Raw genomic sequence first — 18,969 nt, 5'->3', positions numbered from 1 at the left:
AAGTTTGGCATCTGGAACCTAGACCTAAAGACAAGAAGTCCATTGGACTAAAATGGGTATTCAGAAACAAGCTAGATGAACATGGTATTATTGTCAGGAACAAAGCTAGACTAGTTGTACAAGGTTTCAACCAGCAAGAAGGAATAGACTATGAAGAAACTTTTGCACCTGTAGCCAGGTTAGAAGCTATTCGTTTACTTATTGCTTTTGCTGCTTATATGGGTTTTAGGCTGTACCAGATGGATGTCAAGTGTGCATTCTTAAATGGATACTTAAATGAGGAAGTCTATGTGGAATAGCCTCCTGGATTTGAAAATCCAGAGTTCCCAAACCATGTCTATAAGCTTGACAAGGCTCTTTATGGGTTAAAGCAAGCTCTTAGAGCATGGTATGAAAGATTATCTAAGTTCCTTTTGGCTAATGGTTTTAAACGTGGTAAAATAGATAAAACATTGTTTTTAAAGTCAAATGGAACTGATATCTTAGTTGTACAAATTTATGTTGATGATATTTTATTTGGTGTAACTAACGAATCTTTGTGTAAGTATTTTGCTGACCTTATGAGTGGAGAATTTGAAATGAGCATGACTGGAGAATTAAACTTCTTTCTTGGTTTGCAAATTAAGCAAACTGAAGAGGGAATTATGATTCATTAGCAAAAATATATTAAGGAACTGATCAAGAAATACAAGTTGGAAAATGCCAAAACCAACAATACTCCTATGGGAATTGCTACTAGATTGGATGAAGATCCATCTGGAACTTGTATTGATCAATCTATGTATCGAGGTATGATAGGCTCACTACTTTATCTAACAGCTAGTAGACCTGACATATCTTTTAGTGTAGGTCTGTGTGCCAGGTTCCAAGCAAATCCAAAGGAGTCTCACTTGACAGCAGTAAAAAGAATCCTTAGATACTTGAAAGGAACTGATGATTTGAGTCTCTTCTATCCTAGAAGTGATTCTTTTGATTTAAATAGTTTTACATATGCTGACTATGCAGGTGATTTGGTAAATAGGAAAAGCACTTCAGGTATGGTACAATTTTTAGGACCTTGTTTAGTTTCTTGGGGTTCCAAGAAGCAAAACACAGTTGCTTTATCTACGGCAGAAGCTGAATATGTGGCTGCAGCAGCATGTTGCTCACAAGTTCTATGGATAAAACAACAGGTCAGAGATTTTGGTATTATTTTTGAATGTGTACCTATTTACTGTGATAATACAAGTGCTATATGTATCTCTAAAGATCCAGTTCAACACTCAAAGGTAAAACATATCCACATTAGGCATCACTTCCTAAAAGATAATGTGGAGCAAGGGAATATTAAGTTAGAATTTTGTCAAACTGAAAATCAAATTGTAGATATTCTAACCAAGCCCTTGAACAGAGAAAGATTTGAGAAATTGAGACTGGAACTTGGAATGATCAAGCTGAAGTACTAGCTTCTGAGGTTCCAAAATATGGCAAAGTCAAAAATATTGTAAATAGAGCAAAAAGAACGTCTACCACAAACTTGGTGTGATAAACATAGCTAAAGTGTCACCGTTGTTAACTACCAAAGGTAAGTTCATTAAATTGCTCAACAGTTTAAGTTATTAAATTTGTACATTGCATATATGTAGAAAGCGTGTTCCAATTGTGTTTTATAGAAACTCCATTCAAGATTAATTGAATTTGGAAATTTAAAATTTTTTGAAAGATTCATCCAGTTTTAAATTTTGAAAAATTAATTGAATTTGTTCAATTAATGACTGAACAGTGAAAAACTTTCTAAATTCCTTCACACCGCTTCATTAATTATAAAAGCAAACTTTCACCTACTTCTTTCACTTCACTGTCACATCAAATTTACTCCCTCTCAGTAAAACTTTGAAAACCCCTTTAAAACCCTTCCTAAAGCTTCAATGGTGATCATTGCTGAATTTGTCTCCTCAGAAGAATCTCAAAGCCCTGAAAACACAATTCAAGAAGAATCATCTCCCTTAGCAATGGTAAACTACAAAGCATCCTCTACCTCAAACCAACCTTCTGAAAACCCTAGAAAATCTCCCCCAAAACCAAAGGAAGTAGAAAGTAAGAACAATCAAGGGGATTCCTCTGTTTCGAACATTCTTCAAAAGCTAAAAGAGTGGAGAGAGAAGAAACGAAGTGAAAAATCGCTTGAAGAGCAAATCGAGGAAGTTGATGATTTTGCTCAAGAAAAAAAATTCAGAAGAAACAAAGGAGGAGGATAAAGACGAAGAAGAAATGAGTGAGGGAGAAGAGGAAGAAAAAGAAGAGGAGAACAATTCAGAAAAGGAAGAATCTGAGAAGGAAGATGAAGGAGAGGAAGTCACTGATCAAACGGAACTTGAATCAATGGCAGAAAGGTACGTAGTAGGACATCGTATTGATGCAGTGTGGTGTAGGAAAGCAAGATTTTTAGAGTTTCTTGATTTGATTAAATTTCAAGGTTGGGAATTTCTATTAACTAGGGTTTCAGCAAATTATTTGTACCCTGCTGCTATGAATGAATTTTGTCAAAATTTTCAGGCAAAATTGGGAATAATAACGAGCAGTGTTAATGGTGTAAAAATTGAATTGGACCTCGAAACCCTAGGTAAAATTCTAAAAGCACCTACTGATGGTTATAATACTTACCTAAAGGGGAAGGGTAGTATCAATGTAGGTAATTTCTTGGCTGGTGATATAGTTGAGGAATTAGGGGGTCAGAGGGGAAAGAAGGTCATGAGTCACAATGATCTTAGCCCTCTAAACAAGCTGCTGTTTAATTTGGTGAAAAAGACTATTCTGCCTAGGACTGCTAAGAAGGGGGAGGCATGTTTAATGGATATGGCTGTAATCTTCTGCATCTCAAAGAAGATTAAGGTGAACTTTCCTTCCTTGATGTATCAGCATTTAGCTCATTGTGTTCCCAGTAGAACAAAAGTGGGGTATGGAGCCATTTTGTCTACTGTTTTTAAAAATGCATGAGTTGTTTTAAAAGGAAGATATGGGGCTTTGAATGAGAAACCAGAAAATGTGATCAATGAGGAAACCCTTGCTGGGTTGAGTCTGGGAGTAGTACAAGGAAAAATTCAAAAATTAGAGAAAGGAGAGAAAAAGAAAGAGAAAGTGACAGGGAAGAGGAAGGAAAAGGCTATGTCAGAGCAGCCTGTAAGGAAGAGTAGGAGGATTTCTGCCAGTGGTGTTCCTCAAACTAGCATGGAACAACCACTGGAGTTGGATGTCGAGGAGAATATCCTTGATGGGCAAGTTGTTGAGCTGACTGACAGAATGGAGAGGGTAGAAAGTCAAATGAAGGACTCTGCTGGAAAGCTTCACGTGCTGACGCTTGAAAAGTTGGTCCAGGAGCAGGGGAAGGAGTTGAAGGAACTCAAGAGGTTAATGCTCAAACAGACCAAGGACCTTCAAGAACAGAAGGAAGTTCAAGAGAAAGAACTTCACAAGGCTCTACAGGAACAGAAGGAGGAGTTCCTAGTGAAACTCAAGGGTATAGAAGAAAAGTTGGAGGCCTCTACACAACAGACAAAGGAGGACTTCAACAAGATTCTGAGTTCCTTGAAACCTAGCCTACCCTATCTCAAAATCATCCTAGCCTATTTTCACTGTCTTAGTTATGAACAAATTTAATTTCTGTTTTTAGTAATTGAACAATTGATTTTGATTGTAAATTTTTAATTGTTCATCTGGATGTTAAATATTTTGGTTTTTAATGAAAAGTTGGAACTTTTGCTTATACTTGTGTGTTTTGTATATTTTGAACACTTCTGCTGTAGAGTAGATCTTACTTAAGGTTGTTTAGCAGCGCTGCCTTTAGTTTCCCACACTCGATGAATTGCTTGTGGGGCTGTTGGTGGATGTTTAATAAACTTGAAAATACAGGACTTTTTGATAATGCCAAAAGGGGGAAAAGAAAGGGCAAACATTGAGGCTGAAGTTGTTCTGGGTTCCAGTTGAGAAAGTATCATAACTTTCTCAGTTTAGTTTACTTAGCTTATTTTTGCTTTTCGTTTTTGTTTTATTTTTGTTTTATTCTGGTATGTATTTATTTTCTGTCAATAAATTAAAAATACAAAAATACGACCTTTTATTTTGTTTTAACTTTCTCAAGAGTTTGCTTAAGTTTGTCATCATCAAAAAGGGGGAAATTGTTGATGTTTAAAGGTTTTGATTGAGGAACTTAAGTTACAGCAAACTCGTCTCATAAAGATTCTTCGAGTGTTTGTGTAGCCTAGGTGAAATTGATCTTGGAGATGGAAGAAGTAACTAAAGCTGAGAAGACTTGAAGGAGTTCTTTATCAAGAAAGTTACTCAATATAAAAGAAGAGTTCCCTAACAGGAACTGAGTTCCCTCACAGGAACGTTCCTTTACAGGAACTTGAAGATTGCTGACTAAGGTCTTTGGAGGAACTTAGTAAGCGTGGAGCCCAAGTAAACTTACCGGAACAAGAGCGCAGCGCAACAATGTTTTAGTTAAGATTATCTTCTAGATTCGTTGTTAAATATGTTAAGTAGGATATGCATGAAATTTATTAGAAGCGTGACAATTAGCTTGGCAAATAAATTAAAATCGGAAAAGATAAAAGATAGAAATAGAAAAAGATTTTCTTTAAATATTTATCTTTTAAAATCAGTTTGTTAAAAAGATATTATGCTTTTTAACTCAATATTTCTATCTTATTTTCTGAAAATATTTTCTTCAAAAGATTTACTTAAAAAAACCGTGTTTTAAGATAAGTTAAGTTTTACTTATTTATCTTTATGAAAACCTACTTTCTATACAAGTAATACTTGTATAAATAGTAGAGAATAATAGGAGTTTAGGTTTTTTGTGAGTTTTATGTGTGAAGAATTTACAGAGCTACAATCGTGTAAGTTTGCCAAGCTTTTCACATTGTCATATTAGTTTCGGGTTTCATGCATAGCTTGCCTATCATATACTAGGTGTTTGTACTTGTAATTGGTTGGGGTTATTTGGGTGAAAGAGTATTTTTATTATTGCATACAGTGAGAGAGCTTCTAGTGAGAAGGGGAAGATTTGTACTTTGGGAGTACGAGTGAGTTTGAGTGTGGGACTCAAACTGGGTAGAACAAGGTGTTGTTCTATAGCAAGTTCATTCAGGAACTTGTGAGTAGACGCTTAATTATAATAGGTTGTAACTTGGTGTTTGCCCTATTATAGTGGAGATATTTGTGTTTGAAATCCCTAAGGTAGGGTCGAGGTTTTACTTCTAGTTAGGCACTAGAAGGTTTCCTCGTAAAATCCTGTGTGCTTTGCTAGTTCCTATTCTGTCACGTTTTATATTTGCAAAATTAGTAATTAGGAACTTAACTACAATTCACCCCCCTCTTGTAGTGTTCATCTCAATTAACAAGGAGAGAGAGAGAAGAGGGACGCGCCCGGGTTTAACAAACCCAGATCGTCGCGCCCTCTCCCGAATCTGCCGCGCCCGCGACAACTCTCCCGCGCCCGCGGAGAGACCGCGGGGCAACCGCGGGGAGCTCCTGGAATTTTTGTGATTTTTATACCTGACGGGGGGCCGCGCCCTCTCCAGAAAAGTCGCGCCCTCTCCAAAACCTCTCGCGCCCGCGGAGAGACCGCAGGGAAATCGCGGGAAGTCCCTGGAATAGATTTCCAAATGAGCTTGAATTTAGGCCGCGCCCTCTCCAAACATGACGCGCCCTCTCCAAAACCTCCCGCGCCCGCGGAGAGACCGCGGGGCAACCGCGGGAAGTCCCTGGAATGGAATTCAATTTTTACTTGATATGAGGGTCGCACCCTCTCCAAATCTTCCAAGGCCTCTCCAAAACTTCCCGCGCCCGCGGAGAGACCGCGGGGCAACCGCGGGAAGTCCCTGGATCGAAATGCCTCAATGAGGTGAAGAGGCCCCCGAGGTCTCTCCAAGCCCTCGGGGAGCCCTCTCCCCTGCACTCTAAACTCTTCTTCAAACCCCTTCTTTCCAACAAGTGATGATAATAGGCGACCTACAAAACAAACACAAAACCAATTCAAAATAAAATCAAAAACCAATCAAGGAAAAATAAAAGAAAAGAAAGGAAAGAGAAATGAGATGATAATCCGGGTTGCCTCCCGTAAGCGCTTTTGGTTAACGTCGTTAGCTCGACGTGCACCACCATCTCAAGGTGGCTTAAAAAGAATCGCTTTGTGAACAAGTCCAACAAACACTCCATCATAGTACTTCTTGAGCCGATGACCATTAACCTTAAATGAAGATGAGGAGTTCAAAGGAGAAATCTCCACGGCACCATTATCAAAAACATCTTTCACTAAGAATGGTCCACTCCATCTTGACATGAGCTTTCCGGGGAACAACTCCATCCTTGAATTGTAGAGGAGGACTTTGTCACCTACACAAAACTCCTTTTTCTCAATCAACTTGTCATGAACCTCCTTGGAGCGAGCTTTGTAGGTGCTAGCACAATCGTAAGCATCAAGTCGAAGTTCCTCTAACTCATGAAGATCCAACCACCTCTTCTCCCCCGCACTAGCTAAGTCAAAATTTATTTTCTTGATGGCCCACAAGGCACGATGTTCAAGCTCTACCGGGAGATGGCACGATTTGCCATAGACAAGGCGATATGGAGTGGTACCAATAGGCGTCTTGAAAGCCGTCCTATAAGCCCAAAGAGCATCATCTAACTTGTCCGACCAATCCTTTCTATTCCTTGCAACCGTCTTCTCAAGAATGAGCTTTATTTGACGATTGGAGACCTCGACTTGGCCACTCGATTGAGGATGATATGGAAGGCCGAACCGTTGATGCACTCCATGTTTCCTCAACATCTTTTGGAAGGCGTTGTGAACAAAATGAGATTCGTTATCGCTTATCACAGCCTTAGGCACGCCAAACCTTGGGAAGATGGTTTTGTTGAACAACTTCAACACTACTTTGTGGTCATTAGTAGGGGAGGCAATGGCCTCTACCCATTTAGAAACATAGTCCACAGCCACAAGTATGAATTGATTACCATATGAAGATGGGAATGGTCCCATGAAGTCAATCCCCCAAACATCGAACACCTCTAACTCAAGAATGGGCTGTTGAGGCATCTCATTCCTCTTGGAGATATTCCCAACCTTTTGACATCGGTCACATGACTTCACAAAGCCCCATGAGTCCTTAAAGAGATGCGGCCACCACAAACCACATTGAAGAACCTTGGTAGCGGTCTTGGAAACACCCATATGCCCACCACTAGGGTCCGAGTGGCACATCCTTAAAACACTAGGCACCTCTTCATTTGGAACACAACGCCTAAGTAAGCCATCAACCCCTCGTTTGTATAAGATTGGATCATCCCACAAGTAATTTCTTGCCTCCCTTTTGATTTTCTTCCTTTGGTTCTTTGAGAAGGAGGGTGGAAACTCCCCACATGCTAGAAAATTCACCAAGTCGGCATACCATGGGAGTTCCTTCACCTCTATGGCATATAGGAAGTCATCAAGCATTCTATCCTCAATTGGTGAACCATCATCATGAATTTGATCACCCTCAAGGCGAGAAAGATGGTCCGCCACAACATTCTCCGCACCCTTCTTGTCCCTAATCTCAATCTCAAAAGTTTGCAATTCAAGCACCCATCGAATCAACCTAGGCTTGGACTCTTTCTTGGCAAAGAGATACTTGAGGGCCGCGTGATCCGTGAAGACTATGGTCTTGGAACCCAACAAGTAACAACGGAATTTCTCAAAAGAGTGCACAATTGCTAAAAATTCCTTTTCCGTTGTTGTGTAGTTCTTTTGAGCCCCATTGAGTGTCTTGGACATATAGTAAATCACATGAAGCTTCTTGTCTACACGTTGTCCCAAAACACCTCCAATAGCCCAATCACTTGCATCACACATCAATTCAAAAGGAAGATCCCACCTTGGGGCTTGAACAATAGGAGTGGAGATTAGGGCCTTCTTCAATCTATCAAATGCCTTCAAGCATTTGTCATCAAAAATGAACTCAACATCCTTTTGAAGAAGGTCATTTAGGGGCTTAGCAATAAGTGAAAAATCCTTGATGAATCTCCTATAGAAACCCGCATGACCAAGGAACAATCTCACACCCTTGACATTCAACGGAGGTGGAAGTTTCTCAATCACTTCTATTTTTGCCTTATCCACCTCAATGCCTCTATTTGAAATCTTGTGCCCAAGCACTATACCTTCCTCCACCATGAAGTGGCATTTCTCCCAATTCAAAACAAGATTTACCTTAACACATCTTTCCAAACACTTCTCAAGGTTCACAAGGCACTCCTCAAATGAGACACCCCCCGCCAAAAAGTCATCCATGAAGACCTCCATTTCCTCCTCCAACATATCCCCAAAAATACTCATCATGCACCTTTGGAATGTAACGGGTGCATTGCATAACCCAAAGGGCATTCTTCGATAGGAAAAGGTCCCATAAGGACATGTGAAGGTAGTTTTCTCTTGATCATCGGGGTGGATGGGGATTTGGAAGAATCCCGAATATCCATCGAGGAAACAATAAAACTTGTGCCTTGTTAGTATTTCAAGCATTTGATCAATAAATGGAAGAGGGAAGTGATCCTTATTGATTCCCGCATCTAATAGCTTGGTGATCTCCTTCTTTACTACCTCTCCCATTTGGGGATGTAGTTTTCTTTGTCGTTCGATAGAAGGAAGGGCGCCTTCCTCAAGTGTTATGTGGTGTTGGCACAAGGCGGGGCTTATACCTTTAAGATCATCAATTGTGTATCCCAAAGCACCTTGGTGCTTTCTCAAAACACCACATAACGCTTGAGCTTGGCTCACGCTCAAGGATGCACTAACTATCACGGGGTAAGTGGAATGAGGGCCCAAGAACTCATACCTAAGGTGTGATGGTAGAGGTTTGAGCTCTACCATAGGCACACCATTACCTTCCTTTGATGTGGCCGCTTGCAAAGCTTCTTGGCTTGAGATTTTTAAGCATATTTTCTCATCCACTTCCTCCATACTTCCATTAAGCAATTCCTCATAGAATGCCACTTCCTTGCATGGTGTACCTACTTTGTCCTTGTTCAACAAAACATTCTCAAGAGCATCGTTAGAGGTGAGCAAGTGCTCATGCATGGAAGACACAACATGATCAAGTGAATCAATCATCATGCAATTTTCTTGAGAAGAACATGGATACTTCATGCTTTCATTCAAATCAAATTCAATGACCTCATCTCCTACCTTAAGGGAAATCTTTGCACTCCTCACATCAATCATAGCACCCGAGGTAGCAAGAAAGGGTCTACCTAAAATGATTGGAATGGTATCATCTTCATCCATTTCAAGCACAATAAAATCCACCGGGAACACAAACTTCCCAACCCTCAATGGAACATCTTCTACCTTACCTTTTGGAAACTTGATTGACCTATCGGCTAATTGCAAGGTAATGTTAGAAGGTAAGAGTTCCCCTAGTTCAAGCCTTTGATAAACCGAATATGGCATTATGCTCACACTAGCTCCCAAGTCACATAAGGCATTATCAATTTGCATCTTGTTAATGGCACAAGGAATGGAGAAGTTTCCGGGGTCTTTCAATTTGGGTGGCATTTTGTTCATGATGATAGCACTACAATTTTCAGTCAAGTTGATAGTCTCCACAACCTCACAAGTCCTTTTCCCACTCAAAATGTCCTTGAGGAATTTGGCAGAATTTGGCATTTGGTTGATCACATCGGTAAAATGTAGAGAAAGATGAAGTTGTTTTAGCATATCAATGAATCTCCCAAATTGTTCATCCAATTTGTGTCGCATGAATTTTTGTGGGTAAGGGAGCTTGGGTTTCACAATTTCTTTCTCTACTCTCACCTCTCTAGGTGTCTCAACCACAACCTCATCCAATGATGCCCTATCCCCCTCATTCTCAACCAAGGCTTCCTTAGGAATCTCCTTATCTTCACCCTTCCTAGGCAATCTCTCCTCAAGAACCTTACCACTCCTTGTAACAATAGCATTCACGTGTTTCTTGGGATCAAGACCTTGGGAAGGTAAAGAAGAAGGGCTTGCATGATCTTTCAAAGCATTATCAAGTTGAGAAATTTGGTTTTCAAGCATTTTATTGTGGGTCATCATTTCATTGAACTTTTTATCACTAACGGCCATGTATGTGTTCAACAACTTGGTTTGATTCTCAATTATTTCTTCCAAATTGGTCCTAGGTGAAGAAGGTTGTGAATAGGAATTTTCTCCATGAGTCCTTGGAACAAATCCGGGTGGGGGACCTCTTTGAGCATTATTTTGAAAATTGCCCCTCCCTTGATTGTTCCAAGTACCCCTATTTTGATTTTGACCATAACTTTGATTATGGTTACCACCACCTTGATTATGATTACCACCACCTTGGTTATGATTTCCATAACCTTGGTTTTGATTACCGTAATTTTGGCTTTGATTACCATAATTTTGGCTTTGATTTTGGCCACTATAACCTTGGTTATTATAGCTACCACGAGAACCTTGGTTCCCTTGGTTTCTATAACCACCACCTTGGTTATAGTTGTCAAAATTGCCTTGGTTTTGGTAATTCCTATTCCATTGACCTCTTTGGTTATCAAACCTTTGAACATTATTATTTGACACATAATTCACATGCTCACTCTCATTGTTATCAAACTCATCAACACATTCATTAGGACAATTACTAGAGTCATGATCATACGATTCACATGCATCACAAAACAAACAACCCATAGGCATATTATGTGAAGAGGGAGGGGGTTGAGAGTTAGAAAGAGTACCTCTCCCCTTAAATTGGGAGGGAAGATTCGAAGCTTGGGAAGAAGAAGAAGAGCTCTCCAACTTGGCTTTGATTGCGGTCATCTCCTTTCCCAAGTTTGTCATTTGGGAGGAAAGGTTGTTGATCGCATTTAGATGGTCCACCGAGTACAATGAAGATTGCTTGCTTGAAGAGTCTCTCTCCCCATCTTGCCAATCTCTATAGTACGTCACCACGTCCTCAATAATGTCCACCACTTCTTCTTCGGTCTTGTTCATGATAGGACCCCCGGCCCCCCCATCAAGGCATGACTTGCCTTGGGGACTTAAACCGCCATAGAAGATTTGGACCACTTGGTATGTTGGGATTCCGTGGTGAGGGCACTCCCTTTGATACTCTTTGTATCTCTCCCATGCTTCGTAAAGGCTTTCATTTGGCCTTTGCTTGAACCCTTGAATCAAGGCTCTTGCCTCCGCCGTCTTCTTTTGAGGGTAGAAGCGGGACAAGAAGGCCTTTGTAACATCATCCCATGTTCCCAAGGAATTGGGCTTCACCTCTTTATCTAGCCACTCTAAGGATCTTCCTATGAGAGAGAAGGGGAACAACTTGAGGCGGATGAACTCTTGAGAAACTTCGTTGACTTTGATGGTGTTGCAATATTTCTCAAATTCTTTAAGATGGTTCAACGGGCTCTCATTCTTAGCCCCACTATATTGCCTCCTCTCAATTAAGGTGATCATGGCCGGCCGAATCTCGAAATCATTTTCCGGTGTTGTAGGCGGAGCTATGCCGCTCTCAAACCTATAAGCACCGGGTATTCCTAGCTCCTTCAAGGCCACTCTCAGATTTTCTCCCATGCCTTGCTCTTCTTCAATATCTTCTTCACTTGAAGAACTATACCCCAAGGATCGATTAGCTATTCTTCTCCTTGAGAGAGTCCTTTCGATCTCCGGGTCAAAAGGCGCAATGGATCGATCACGAGCTCTATGCATGCAAAACTCAAAGAAAATATTAGTAGCACGGCTACAAGTGTATCCTAAAGAAACAAAATCTTTTTGTATTTTTCAATTAAAATGAAGTAGACTCAACAACAAAAGCTAAGCACCAATAGCATTCCCCGGCAACGGCGCCATTTTGACAAGAGGAAAATGTATGTCGTTATCTACCCTTCCCCCAAGTCAAACTAAATTTGTAAACACCTAACCAACCTTATATGAATATAGGGCAAGTTAAGGGTCGATCCCTAGGGAATGCAATGATGAAAACTAGAGTCTAAGTCAAGCTACCTCGAAGATGGAGTTGAGATTATGGTTGGCACTATGGTAAACTAAAACAAGTCTAATCAAGTAAATCAAAGGTCTAAACACTAGGGATATGGGTTCCACATGCAAGTTCAATGATAATGCTAATTTAGAGCTCAATCAATTAATTCAAGTATTGCAAAGGACAAACAATAGTAGCAATCAAGAGAGTTCAAATGCTATCTTCTATAGGCCAATCTAGGAATCACTATGAAAGGCAAATCAAGAAGAATCACAAACAAACCCAATCAATTAGAGCAACTTTCAATTCAATTGTTCATGTCATTAAGAGTTGCAATGCAATCTAGATTAATCTTATAGGTTGATCACTCCTAGTCAAATCAATCACATGCAAAACTATGTCAACCAATTTAATTGCAACAAATCAATCAATCAAAGAGCATCAACTAGCAATTTCATTAATCAAACATGCTTCCCCCTTTCCCTAGCAACTAATCTACTCACTAATCATGGTGAAATTCAAGAACAAATAACTAGAAATTGCATTAATCTTCATTCTATATCAAAATCTAAGAGAAATCAAAATATTCAACAATATCAAATTCAAATCCAAAGAAAAACAAGCAACAAGCATAAATCAATAGCAAGTAAGTAAGAGATGAAAGAAGGAAGAGATTCTCACTAATATTGATGATTGAAAATGAAGAAATCCAAACTTGATTGATCAAATGTTGAGTTACAAATCCAAAACCAAGAACTTTTCTCTAACTTCTCTCTAAATTCTCTCTCTAAAACTAAGCTAATGAAATATTATCAAAAAGTTTTATTTCAAAAAGGAATTAAAATTCTATTTATAAGTAAAGAATAAACCGGCAAATCCCGCGGCCTCTCTCGATGAATCCGCGGCCGCGGAGAAATGGGTACGGAACCCTCCGCGGCCTTTTTGGGCAACACCCGCGCCCGCGGCCAAAGATGTCGCGCCCGCGGCTAATCCCCTGCTCCCAAAACTCGATCAGGGGGCCGCGGTCTCTCTGAGATGGAGCGCCCTCTCTAGATTTCCCGCGCCCGCGGAGAGTTCGCGGGGCAACCGCGGGAAGCTCCTTCCAAAATCTTGCAATTTGCTCTTCTTGAGCCCGCGCCCGCGGCTCCACTGACCCGTGCCCGCGGCCTGCTAGAAATACCTTGGAGACTTCTCCGAGGCCTCTCCAAGGCCTCTCTAAGCCCTCTCTAGCCAAATGCTTCTTCCTTACTTGGTCATTAAGGTCCCAACTTGATTCCTTTGCAAAGGTGATTCTCCAAATACCTACACAAGCAAACAAAGAAAGGAAATAAAAGGGGAAAAGAGCCAAATGAAAGGAAAACACGAGAAAAACACGAGAACCATAAAGAAAAGAGGAGAAAGAGAAACTAAAGGAAAAAAGGACCAAAAATAAGAGAAGAAAGCATGAAAAAGGGAAAGAAATAACCTAAAAGACTACCCTATGAGTGCCATAAATGACACTCATCAGGACTGTGGTTCCATATGTGGAATATTGCCCCAAGATTCAGAATACATCAATACTGCAAGATTTTAAACCAAGAGTTTCAAAGAAACAACATGAAGACAGTGAAATTAAAGTATATCGCTCTAGAATTCATGTAAGTATGTTGGACATAAAAGTCAGTCTGGAACAAGTCTATAAAACCAAGATTGAACTCCATACGGTCCATGAAATTAGAGTTACTGACTTGTTGGGAACTCAAAGACTATCAGAGTTCTGAAACCTAATAAGAACTTAAGTCTACACGTCTTTAAGAGTCGGTTCTAATGATATAAATATTTACCTAATACGTGCATATCTTTTAGGGATTTTGTTTTATAGAATAAATATATTTATTTTCTAATAAATCCCTTTTGGAAAAAGATAAGTTATTTTTGGAAAGTATTTTCAGCAAAAAAAAGTTTTGAATAAAATCTGATTTTATGGTAAGTATATCTTTTTGAAAAAGATAAGCTAGTATATTTGGAAAATATAAGTTTGAAATAAAATTTGATTTTATGGTAAATATATCTTATTATTATTGACAGAATATATTCTTAACAAAAAGATATATTTTTAGAAAACTTATTTTTGTAAAATGTCTTTTAAACATATCTTTTGATAAAACTTATCTTTTACGAAAAGAATGATTTGGGCGTACTACAAATATGCTCATATGTATTCATTCAAAGTTGAGGTTGACAAAGTGTAGTGGTCTTGCTTAATGGTTTAGTCCTTCACTACAAAGGTAATTCAAACCTCCAGGTCAAAGTTCCAATAAGGTTTAGTTTCAATTCATCCAATCATTTCCAGACAGATCTTGAGTGTCCATCATATTAATTTTATATCTTTATTCAGTGACATGTATTTAGAGTTATTCTTTGAGATCTTGTTATTGGGAAAAAGGGTTTTGAGTGTTTTATGTATTGGGGTGTGAGAATTCGTGAGGAGTCTCTTTATCATAATTGTATGAGTGCAAAGTGTAAGATTCTAGGGTGAAGCCGAGTAAGCTTGTAGTTAGAGGTCGAGTGAATAGTACTGCTGTGTGAATCTAAGTCTGGGACTTAGGTTGGGTTGGATAAGGTCATATCGAGTAGCAAGTTTCCGGGTAGGAACTTATGAGAAAGGTCTAATTGTAATAGGTTGTAACTAGGAGTGTTTGGCCTATTATAGTGGATTAGTTTGGTTTGAAATCCCTTAGAGGGTCGAGGTTTTACTTCCAATTAGGCCCTTGTTGGTTTACTCATAAAATTCGCTTTGCATTATCTAAGTTCCCAACAGAAATAAGTTTATATTTCGCGAAAATTAGGCAATAGTAACATACTACAATTCACCCCCCTCTTGTAGTATATCGTCCAGATAACAATTTCCTCTCCCACAACCCCTACAACCACTCTCCTCTCCCTTTCCGACTCTTCAAAACCCCTCTATCTCTCTCCTCAACTCACTCAACTATTCATACCCAACTCACCTTTCTTGCACCAAATAAAAGGTGACCCACCTTAAAGTCCCAATTAAGGATTTCATCTTTAACCCACCTTGTGCTATAGACAAGTTATCGTTCAAGTAATAAAGGAGATCACTCATGTCACCTTTCAATTCAACATATGCAGTATTGTCGGTAACATAATCAAAGTTGTTAATGGTAGGTAAGCTTTTAATAGTAAGACCTATCGATTCAAACTCTTATTAACATGAATTAATTAAACAAATGATATGGTTGCATGACTAACAATAAAGACGTTATCAATTAGAGATCAAAGAATAATCAACCATGAACAATATCACTCAAGAATTATAGTACAAACATGATTCCCAATCCCTAGAAATCCCTATGAATAAAGGGTAAAATTAAGGGCATTGTCAATTTCAAATCCCGGGGGTGATCATGTCTTACATTGAATCTACTATTAAACTTGATTTTCGAAGATGGTGTCGAAAATGGTGGAGATAGGGAAGGAATAATAAGGAGGGGGAATCTTCAATAAAGGTGGAAATTCAATGAAGAATGGAGAAGGAATAACGGAGGATCGATGAAGGAGGAAGAAGTAACGACGTCGTCAATTACTTTAAGATAATGTCAAATTACAGCAATATCACAAATAATCAAGATAATGGATTTTACCCTGTTGTTAATGTAATTGTCAATCAAATAGATCAACTTATATTTTCTTGTTTTATATATACCTTTTGATGGTCTAGTCTAACAAAACACTCAAGGATTTTCATTTGGTGAGTTAAATTTTGCCATTTTTAGCCTAATATTTAAGATAAAGGGTAAGAATTAAAGATAGTAATAGATTAACGAATAATAGTCTAGTATGTTTATGATTTACCTAGCAATTAGTTGTCAAATTGCTAGTCTTGAATGTTTGCTTAGTAATCACTTGTACGTAGTTGTTTTTTAAAAAAGGAAATTTTCATTTTAATAATCCAACCTTTTCCCCATTTTAATCTAATAACCTTACCTTTGATTATTACTTAATAATTTAAGCTTTGGGAGGTCTTCTAATTTTTTTAGGCCAAATTGAACAGTTACCATTTCTTCAAGTATTTATTAATTTTTTCAATTTAACAAAAATATATTAGGGAAAGAGAAAAAAAACCTTGGTCTCTCTCCTCCTTCCCTTAACCACCCCACCCCTTCCCCCTGCCACCGTCCCGTCATACCCATCACTCCCTCACATCCTTTCCCTAGATGCCACCCAACCCCTCAATCTAACCCTCGCTAGCCCCAACCAAATAGTCAACCCAACAACATAGCATCAACCCTAGGTGTAGGGTTTTAGGGGATGGGGTTTGTAGACACCCATTTGTGTCTCCCCAAAACCAAACCCGGTGATGAGTACCTTTCTAGTCGAATCATAATCGAATGAAGTGGAAGTGTGAAAAGTTTAGTGTTGCGGATAGTTTTAATTTCTTTTCTCTTCTCTTTGTTTTTGAAAACCTATTTTAAGGAAACAGTCAATCCAGTTTGGTTGGTCCATGATATGGGTATAATAGTAGTGTAGTTGGATAGGGCTTGAAAAGACCTTTCCGACGATATATTATAAGCCCAATTCCGATGAATATTGAGGAAGTTATGGCCAAATTACTAAACTGGGCCTTGTTTGAGCCTTATATGCGGCCCAATGATCTAGAGGAGGGCCTAATATGGATTTATCATTCCTGATTCAATTAGCATTGATAAATTGACTTTTGTTGAATTTTTAGAGTTTTAATCAAAATAAAAGAATGTTTTTGAGGAAAATACGATTTTATCCTCCTGTACGGTTAAATTATATCTGATTTTAGAAAACGCGTTAAAAACGGGATTAGCGCCTAGCGCTAAGCCTAGCTCCTGGCGCTAATGTTAGCGTCTGGCGCCAATTGTCACGTCGACGCTAATCAAGTTTTATTTGCGTCAGAACTCTGTTTCGATTTTTTATCTTTTTGGCTGATTTTCTCTATAAATAGCCTTCTAAAAACTCCGTTTTCATTCACCAATTCTCACCAACTCTCATCAAGATTTTCTTGATTACTTTCTCCCTCTCTCTCTCTCTTTTCTAAACTAGCTTTTCTCAAAATACAAAATTCCGCATTCGCAAGACTTGGATACACCTAGCCATATTCGAAGTTGCCTTCGCCCTAGACGTGAAAGGTTTTAATTTATGAGGGTTTGGTCCCAAATCTCTCTTTCAATTATTATTTAATTTAATTGTTGTTTTATTATTTTCCTTGAAGTTACTAACGCGTGTATTTTGTTATTAGAAAGAGGTACGAGGCATCCAAGTAAGTACTTTAATGGTTTAATTGATATTATGATATAGAAATCATGCTTAGATTGTTATTTTAATTCCTAGTATCATGTTTAGGGTAAATTTAATATCAAGTATGATTATAAGTATGATGCTTCCTATGTTCTTCCTAATATTTATGATTGTTAGTATCATGTTAGGGTTAAAGCTTTGATTTTTATATGCTCAGTGACATGCTAGGGTTTGTTATTAATCTTGTTAGTATCATGCCTAGGATCTTGCTAATATTATTCTTTAACATGTTTATGATGATTATTATTATAATTATTGTTATGATTATCATTATGTTGCTTGATATTTATTTATTTTTATTGCTTGATCGCGCCTTTATGCATGTTTAAAGGGAATTTGTACTTTTAATCACGTTTAATAAGATAATTAATAATCTTGTTTAGGGTTAATTTGATTATAATTCAAGTGATCGCCAATAATAGATTTATTTGTGCATTAATATTCAACCAACATAGATAAACAGGTTTAGGTTTAATCCTATTGATTGCATGTTAGTCAGAAAGCGCACATGAATACTTTCAGAATAAAGTACAGGCCTATTATTAGGGCGGGTTCAATCTCTTTTAAGTTGGATGGGGATTGCAAAGACCTTTCCAACGATATATTATAAGCCCGATTCCGATGAATATTGAGGAATTTATGGCCAATTTACTAAACTGGACCCGGTTTGAGCTTTAAGTACGGCCCAATGATCTAGGGGAGGGCCTAATATAGTTTATCGTTCCTAATGTAATTAGGAATGGTTTTAGTCTTCTAGAACATTCTAGAAAGTTCTTTTCATTCCTAATTCAATTAGGACTCTTCAGAGTTTTAATCAAGATCAAATAGCATTTTCGATTGAAATTATATTATTTTATCTTCCAGTACGGTAAACTGATCAGATTTTCGAAAACGCGTTGAAATCCAATTTGGCGTCCAACCCCAGGCCTTGGCGCCTGGAACCAGGATTGGCGCCAGACGCCAGCCATTGGCGCCTGGCGCTAGCCACTGGTCCTGGCGCCAATTAGCCAGGGCTGGCGCCAAGATGGTTTTGCAGTCTTCAGACTCTGTTTTGATAAATTATCTTTTTTGGATGATTTTCTCTATAAATATCGTATCAAAAACTCCGTTTTCATTCACCAAGAATCTTCAATTCTCTTCTTCATTCATTCACAAATCATTCACAAATATTCATCTACAATCGAATTGTCCATCAATTCTTTTCATTCAATTTCTTTCACTCATTTCTTTCATTCTTTCTTTTCTTAAACTTTGTTTTAATACAAAATTCCGCATTCACGAGATCTAGAAACACTTAGCCATATTCGAAGTTGCCTTCGCCCTAGACGTGAAAGGTTTAATTTCTGAGGGTTTGGTTCCAAATCTCTCTTTCAATTATTTAATTTAATTGTTTTTATTATTTTCCTTGAAGTTACTAACGTGTGTATTTTGTTATTAGAAAGAGGTACGAGTCATCCAAGTAAGTACTTTATTGATTTATTGATTTTACGATGTAGATATCATGTTTATATTGTTGTTTTGATTCCTAGTATCATGTCTAGGGTAACTTTAATATTAAATATGATTGCTATGATGCCTTTTATTCTCTTCCTAATATTTATGATTGTTAGTATCATGTTAGGGCTAAAGATTTGATTTT

The 18,969-nt window shown here is 38.3% G+C and overlaps 1 pseudogene; it reads left to right on the top strand.

Moving 5' to 3' along the window:
• The first annotated feature begins 11,105 nt into the window (after window positions 1–11,105).
• LOC145557121 (small nucleolar RNA R71) lies at window positions 11,106–11,204 on the top strand (annotated as a pseudogene).
• Window positions 11,205–18,969: the final 7,765 nt, after the last annotated feature.

This window comes from Chenopodium album, chromosome 8 (genome assembly GCF_948465745.1).
Source record: "Chenopodium album chromosome 8, dcCheAlbu1.1, whole genome shotgun sequence".
Taxonomy (NCBI): Eukaryota; Viridiplantae; Streptophyta; class Magnoliopsida; order Caryophyllales; family Amaranthaceae; genus Chenopodium; species Chenopodium album.
The sequence above is the reverse complement of the archived record's forward strand: the minus strand, read 5'-3'. Positions and strand labels throughout refer to the sequence as shown.